The sequence below is a fragment of the Halyomorpha halys genome, unplaced genomic scaffold (assembly GCF_000696795.3).
Source record: "Halyomorpha halys isolate HHAL.00 unplaced genomic scaffold, Hhal_1.1 Scaffold260.1, whole genome shotgun sequence".
Taxonomy (NCBI): domain Eukaryota; kingdom Metazoa; phylum Arthropoda; class Insecta; order Hemiptera; family Pentatomidae; genus Halyomorpha; species Halyomorpha halys.
This window is the reverse complement of record NW_027112780.1, coordinates 1,248,206-1,256,261: the sequence shown is the minus strand read 5'-3', so window position 1 is coordinate 1,256,261 and position 8,056 is coordinate 1,248,206.

Below are 8,056 nucleotides of genomic sequence, written 5' to 3'. Positions count from 1 at the left end.
TTAGATCTTTGGCAACGCGCCTTCTTCACGCCTGCTTGTTTATGATATATGTAATAGTGAAAATATTTATATTTCTGTAACAATTTAGCCAATCCTTACCCGTACACAACTGGGTAACCTAAGTCATATAGATGAAGAAAGTTTTGAATTGTGTTTGGACAAAAATTATTAATTCTCTAACAAAATTAAATTCAAATATTAAGTTATATCAATAACGAGATCTCAATCAAACAGGACCTCAATGTTCCACAATATTGCCGATTGGCCAGAACCAGATATCAATTCTTCCATTATAAGCCACGTAATCACCCTGACCCACTTATTTTCTAACCTTCTTTCATCTTCAATACTAGATAATCCTCTAGGCATCTGAAAAGAAGATGGCCCCGAGATCTTCTACCCTAAAAATATCACTAGAGTTCTACCATCGGGTAGATTCTCCTTAATACTGTCATCGCATTATAATATAAATGACATCAATTTTTTTTTAATACAGTTGTGAAAACCAATAAATTAATTTTAAAAAACAATTAATCATCTCCAGGTAAACACTATGTAAATTAATTTTTCTTTTCCAAACATATTTCAAATGATTGAAAGCGGTTAATAGAAAAGGCAGAACGTTACAGGAGTGTCTGATTAGTGAAACTCAATTTGTGAGACGTGGTTGCGTTATTATACATCACATACAATAATTTATTAATTTTAAAATCTTAGGGGCTCTAGTTGCATAAAAGTGAACTATAACTATTTTAAATTAAAAATTCATAATAAATATAAACTAATTATTTTATCATGAAATGATCTCCTTATTATTAACTATTTGATGAAGGTGCTTTCCTAAGCTAATGTTTGACATTTCATTCTAATGTCCTTCAAATGGTTTTACTCCCCTCAAAGTCGAAATTTGGCAAGATAATTATGTTGAGACCGTTTGTTTGATAACCCTTTTTGAAAATGAAAGAAATTTCACTCAATATAAAATGCCTGAACTTTTTAATCAATTATAACTTTTAACTTGTTTTTATGTTAGTTTTATTTTACTAAAATATTAAAAGTTAAATCCGAGAAGACCATATATAGCAAATACATTTTTAATATTTCCTGAAACATTGCAAGTACCTTGACCAGGGTTCCCAGAGTGGGTTCGAAAGAAAAAATGAAAGCAATTTAATATTAAAATGCTGGAAGGTCGCTAATTGAGCGTGTGTAATAATATAATAATATGGAACATGGTCCGGGTCCGGTGAATGCAAAACTCAAACAGTGATTAAGCTATTTATGTTGAGCCAACGTTTCTAAGGCTTCATCAGGCTAAAAAAGATACAAACATTTATAATTATTATTTTTTATTTATATTCATATGTTAATTCCAACTTAAGTATACTTACATTAATTACTTTATTATTAATGTCTCAATTATATAATTTACGTAGCTCTGTACCCTTATTCACTTTTTATATTTCTTTTCTTCGTCATATTATATTTATTATATCTATTATTTTACTTTATTTCTTCTGTGTACATTTGTAACTTTTATTTATTAATTTTTTTTAAGATGTATAATTTCTTCTCCTTGTTATGTGTATTATCATTTATATTTTTATATACCTAATTTTAATTTTTTTTTTTTTAGTTTTCTATACTGCTATACTTTAAAATTATTTTCAAATGTAAATTTCTTTTTTTTATCTGTTATTATTTCCCTTTTTATTTATTGTCTATAACCTTTTATTATTCTTATTTAATTTTTCCGTTTCATTGCATACCATTTTAATTTTTCATTTACCTTTTTTAAGTTTTGTTTACATCATTTAAGTGTTTCTATCTTTTTTTCCCCTGATGAAGCCTTGGACCATCTTCCATTTAAAATTATAATAGCAAATTTACGTACTTTGCAGCATTTACTATGCCCTATTTTTTCATATTTTTGTATTTTATTAGGCCAACAAGGGTTCTGCGAAATTTATTTATAAATATTTTTTATAAGTGGGTATTTACTGTGGTGAAAAAAGTTGGGGAATCGCTGACCAGGAGTAAGCCTCACATCAAACAAATTTTGGTTTTTAAGTTATGTAAATTGATTCTCACTCTCTCTCTGTATATATGTATCTACACACACACTAACACACTTTATATTTATATACAACTTAAAAGTTATATATTCAGTACTTAAAGTAATTTATCTGGTTTTGAAGAAAAAAAACATTAACGAATAGTCCTAGTCTAGAGAGCTGGCTTTTTTTTTTTATTTTATTTTGCACGGAAACTTTCAAAATAAAGATTGGCAGTCACCGGGGACTTGGAAGGGGAACTGCTTCGACATCCCTTCAGCAATTTTAAGAGTTCGGAAACATCTAAGGGAACCCAAGTTCTATAAATGCACAAGTCAAACATCAGCAGAAAACATCTTGTGTACAATGAGTAATGAAAGGCGCAGAGTATAATTTATAATGTTCAATTATATATAAATTATTAAATGTTAATTCAAAAAGATTGAGCAAAAACATTTTGAGGTGCATTAAAAACAAATTTTTAATATAAAATTATGTTAATAATTAATAAAGAATAACTTTTCTAGGTTTCATTGTATATGCAGACTGAAATAAAAACTTTAAATAAATATACAATACTAAATATTGTACTATCCTCTATTTGCTCAAGTACACTAGTGGGCCGATGTATTTACCGCTCGTTCAATTTGGTTCAGTTGTAACTTATAGTCAGTCCTGTAGGTGGCTCTACTATCGATTTCGAGATTATAAAGCAGGCTTCGTTTATCCTCTGGCAGTCGTCCAAAGGATTTGTAAGGCCACCTTTATTTTGAATAAATTATATTATTTAAAGGCTTATATAATGCTATTATATATTTGTTAACATCTTAGAAATAATAAAGTCATGGTTTTATTAATAAATCATTATCTGTTTTGAAGCATTGCAATAAAATACAATTTTTTATATATGTATATAACTTGTTTATATATGTATGAGTATTTTTGTGGATTAGTAAATAAGACAATTACATTGAGGTATTGAGGCAACTTTTCGCAACTTCATTGTTTGCATAGTCATGTCCTACCATAAAAAATTCTGTTTTTTTTTAGAAGAATTCCTTCTGAAAAAAATTTAAATTCATGTTACTCCAACCTCATAAACACATAAGACACAATTAACAGGTTATTTGTTGATACCCCGATTCTTATATTTTTCTATAGTGACCATTTCGTTTAGATTTCACTTAACATCACATCCAAAAATATCATTAAAACAAAAAGAACAAACTCGAAATACAGTTACTTATTTGGAAATAGTAATGAAACTGTGGCAAAAATCCATTCACTCTGGAAAGTATATACAATATACCAGCCAGTGGCCAGAAAGATATAAAATCAATACTGCTGAAAATGTAAAACACCAGGCACGAAAATTATCATCACATAAACAGCAAAAATTCTAGAAGTAGATCAACAGATCTACTCTAGTGCTAAGAAGCAAATGCATGGATGACGGACAGACGGATTTTTTTTATTTGATTTTAAGTTATACGAATCTTGAAATGTAAAGGAGGGTTAATTTTTTCATCTTGATCAATTAAAATGTTCATTATTGAAATCGAACAAACAAAATAAAGTTATATTGTTATTACATTTATCGTCTCTAACTGTCATTTGCCCCAATCAAAGAAACTGTCCCCGCCTCCACCATACATAGAGATATGTTATTATTGTTTGTGTTAAATTTACACCCTCAATACCCGGATGAAAGATCAAAGAAGAATGAATTTTTACAATTTTCCCCAACTTCTAACCAATGGTGATTGGACTAATTTTCATGAAGGGAGGGTAGCGGACTCGCCATAGCCAGAAACTTTTCCACAGATTAAAACTTCTGAAAATCTGAATAATTCAATGGACGGCAAATTTAATGACCGAAAGTAATTCGTCTTTAGATCGATGATTTAGGGTTCCCTAATACAGTACTCAATCAGGGAATCCATGGCTCATTTGTGAATCATTAAGAATAAGAATCAAGTTTTTTATTTTATTCTATTTTTGGAATTTGAAATATAAGAATTATAAATAAAAAAATTGTTTATAATAATAACTTAATTAAATTAAAATAGTTGAATTTTGTAAGGTATAATCGAATTATTTGCAATAGATTAATACTTATAGCAATGCGTTTTTCTAGAAACCTATAGAAAAATATGCCACTGGATATACTCGTATGTTGATACTAATGCGAAAGATTTATCACTAGAGTCTACTTTAAAAGTCATAAATTTTATTTATTTGTTTACTTTTATTAAAATAAAACAATCTACCTCACTCAAGGACAATAGGCTATAAGTAATAAATAATAATAACACATATTTAATAAAAATATAATAACGAATTATAGTTGGTAAGCATGAAATATTATTAATAAATATAAAGCTAATGGATAAAAACAATGATAAAATAATGAATACAAATCGTAAATAAACAATGACAGATAAATGAAAACAATTACAGTAAAGAACTGATGATGACTTAAATAATATATTTTGACATGCCTGATAATACTAATTTTTAGTTTTATTAACATTATGTATACAACATGTGTTGGTTAAAGAAATGTTTAAATACTAAGAACTCTTCTGCATGCACATTACTCTCATGGCATGAACTTTTTCATTTCTAATAGATCTATACATTTACTTATAGTTTTTGTTAGAATAGTACATTATTTTTTTATTATTATTTGTACGCTAATATCGTTTTTAACACATTTTAAATAAAATATTAAATCAAAGAAACGGACATAGGATATTAAGTATAAAAATATTTTAACTGTGTACGATATATTTACGCATTTGGTTTCAGTATTCATGTTTATGTTTAAAATTATAATAAAAATTTTTTTTCAAGTAACTTTATTTTATGTTACTATTGGTTTTATGTTACTAATGTACTAACACCAAGTGAGCCGTTGTTTAGTAAGAAAATAAACACATTTATCTATAAATATCTCGAAATATTCAGATGCTCTCTTAAAACATTTAAATCGCTTACAACGCTAATTATTTATTATTCAACAATTAACAAAGTAATTATTACATAGCAAACATAGATAAAAAAGATATTATTATAGCAAATTTCCAATATGAGCAGATACAAAGCAAACAATGTTTTTACCGGATTGACCATTAAATCAAAGGAAAAGGAAATTCTGGTGCGTTGATACACCCAATTTTTTATTTATGTTATGTTGTTTTATATAAACATATAATATTATGTTACTAATAATTAATTTAAATAATAAATACTAGAGCAATAATTTGGAATGTATGGACCCGATTTCGATCATAACGAATACTCCAGTTATGATAACTGTTTTTCGATTTCAAAAGTTATCGTCGAAGACCCCTCGTACAATCGCGGTGGGAATATTAAAGTGAGAACAACCCCTATAGTTCTAATTAAAGCTTTCCTATTGAGCGAGGGAAGGGAGCGGGGCTAGACAAAGGGAAATGATCAATTAATTGCCGAAGTAAGTTAGGGGTAAGTTTGTGAATGGTAAGAGAATTGCTGTTATTGCAGAGTGGTTAAGATAGAACCATAGTTTGCCCCTTAATAGAGGCTCCTAAGAATGTACATAAAGCTCTCCCCTTGTAATTGGATATCCTCCGGGATCTGCTAACGTCCCACCTTAAAGAAACCTTATTCCTTTGTCCTCCATGTTTCGGCTGAAAAATATTTGAGGTGACTAAATAATATTATTTTCGTATAAATATATTCGGAGAAATTATATGTTAAATTTATCTAATTATTGTCACTGCATTATTATTAATCGAGTACAGTGAAATTTCTCCTAACTGACACTCCTTGTAACGAAGCTATTTCCTAACGGACATTTTTCTAAAATGCGCCGGCGAACAAGGTACAAATTTAGTGTTTTGAAACCATATTTCACCACTTTTGACCCCTCTATAAACCATATATCACCACTTTTTACACCTATATAAACCATATTTCACCACTTTTTACACCTATATAAACCATATTTCACCACTGTTTACACCTCTATATACCATATTTCACCACTGTTTACACCTCTATAAACCATATTTCACCCCTTTTTACATCTATATAAACCACATTTCACCACTTTTTACACCTCTATAAACCATATTTCACCACTTCTTACACCTCCATAAACCATATTTCACCACTGTTTACACCTCTATAAACCATGTTTTACCACTGTATACACCTCTATAAAACATATTTCACACCTTTTTACACCTCTATAAACCACTTTTTACACCTCTATAACGGACGAATAATAAAATATGAATTTTTAAACACGTGATTTCAGAACTTAATTTATAGGATATTTATTTTGGGGAACATTTATACCTAAGGACAAAATAATATTTTTATGTCTTTATTTTTTTTTTCGGATGGCTCTTGTAGATTTGTCATTGGCCGCCCAAACCAGCCTTCTCCATGCCTGTCTATCTTGGCAGGAAAATCTTTCCAGTTTTCGGCATGCAGCTCTTTCCTGCAGAGAGATCTCTGATGGATGGCTTCGTGTTACATGTTCCGCTTATCATAACCTCCTTACCTTCATATCGTGAGATATTGACTGACCAGTCTCTACAAGCAGTTCACTGTTAGTTCTCCTCCTCCACGTGTTAAGGCTCTGATCCCAGATCGCTCCTGTAATTGTACGTTGGACTTTCCGTTCAAATCTCTCAATTCTGCTTTCTAGGGTACCTGTTAGCAGAGTTGGGCAAACATTAGCTGTGGTTGAAACTAATAGCTAAACTTGCCATGGATACGATATTTATTTATCAATGGTTCATTCAAGAATACGGGTCGTATCCATGGCAACTTTAGCTATTAGTTTCAACCACAGCTAATGTATGTCCAGCTCTGCCTGTCAGAGCCCAGGTCAGTCGTATATCAGATATCAGTCGTATATCGTATATCAGTCGTATACCGGCTTTTTCATGTTCACCATCTGTTTCAAATTTTTAGAGATTTTTTGGGATTTCAGTATTCTTGATAGAGAGGGAAATATATAAGTTGTTTATATTAAGGCTTTATAAAACATTTCTTTTAAACAAAAAGTATACATCCATGTATTTTATTTAAGAATTTATTTTGTTATTTAATTTTAAATTAACTTTAATGTCAAATTACTAAAAAAAAAAGTGTCATTTAAAAAATTTAGTTTTTAATAAAAATAAGAAAGATGGAATCTTTCTTTTTCAAATATAAATTGAATAATCGTTTCGTTATTGAACTACTTGGGTATTTTCTTTTTTGGAAAGAAATATTTAGACAGCAATGTAAGGTCTTAATATGTTCGATTTGAAAATTTGTCTGTTCTCATACAAGTGAAAATAACGAAACATTTGATTTTAATTTTTAATAATTAATTTATTATTGAACGTGAAAAGTATATGATGAAAACAACATATATATCATCGCTTGGGTGTAAGTCCTCTAAATCTGAAAAAAATCTAAAAAACCAATTTTTAAACATAAAATAAAATAAATGCGTTGTTCTTGAACAGCGTTTCCGAAACTGTTTTTTTTTTTTTGCTACGGAACCCTTCTCGAGCTATAACAATTTCATGGCACCGTTGTCAAGATAAAAAATAAAATAAACATTATCCTTAGGGCCGTTGAATGTGTAGGAAAAGAAAAAAAAAACAGTGCAAATTAAATGCTAGAAGGCACTGTATATTTTCTAGTTTAATTTGATTGTTGTTTCTTTCTTTTTGAATAATATTTAGGGAACGTAACATTCTCTTGCGTTACCTCTGCCATACGTGCCTCAATCGTATGTCGGGGTAATGGCAAGAGATAACCGAAGGTGCTTCACCCACTTTGGGAACCATTGTTGTTGTGATATTTCGAAAGAATTCTTGAAAATAGAATGAAATATATAGGTATCCTATAAAACAACGATTCAAAAGAGAAATCACTGCAACATTACGTTTTTCTTTTTTTTAAATAAACTTTTATTTTTAGTATTTAAAAAAAAATATCAAATACTTTAA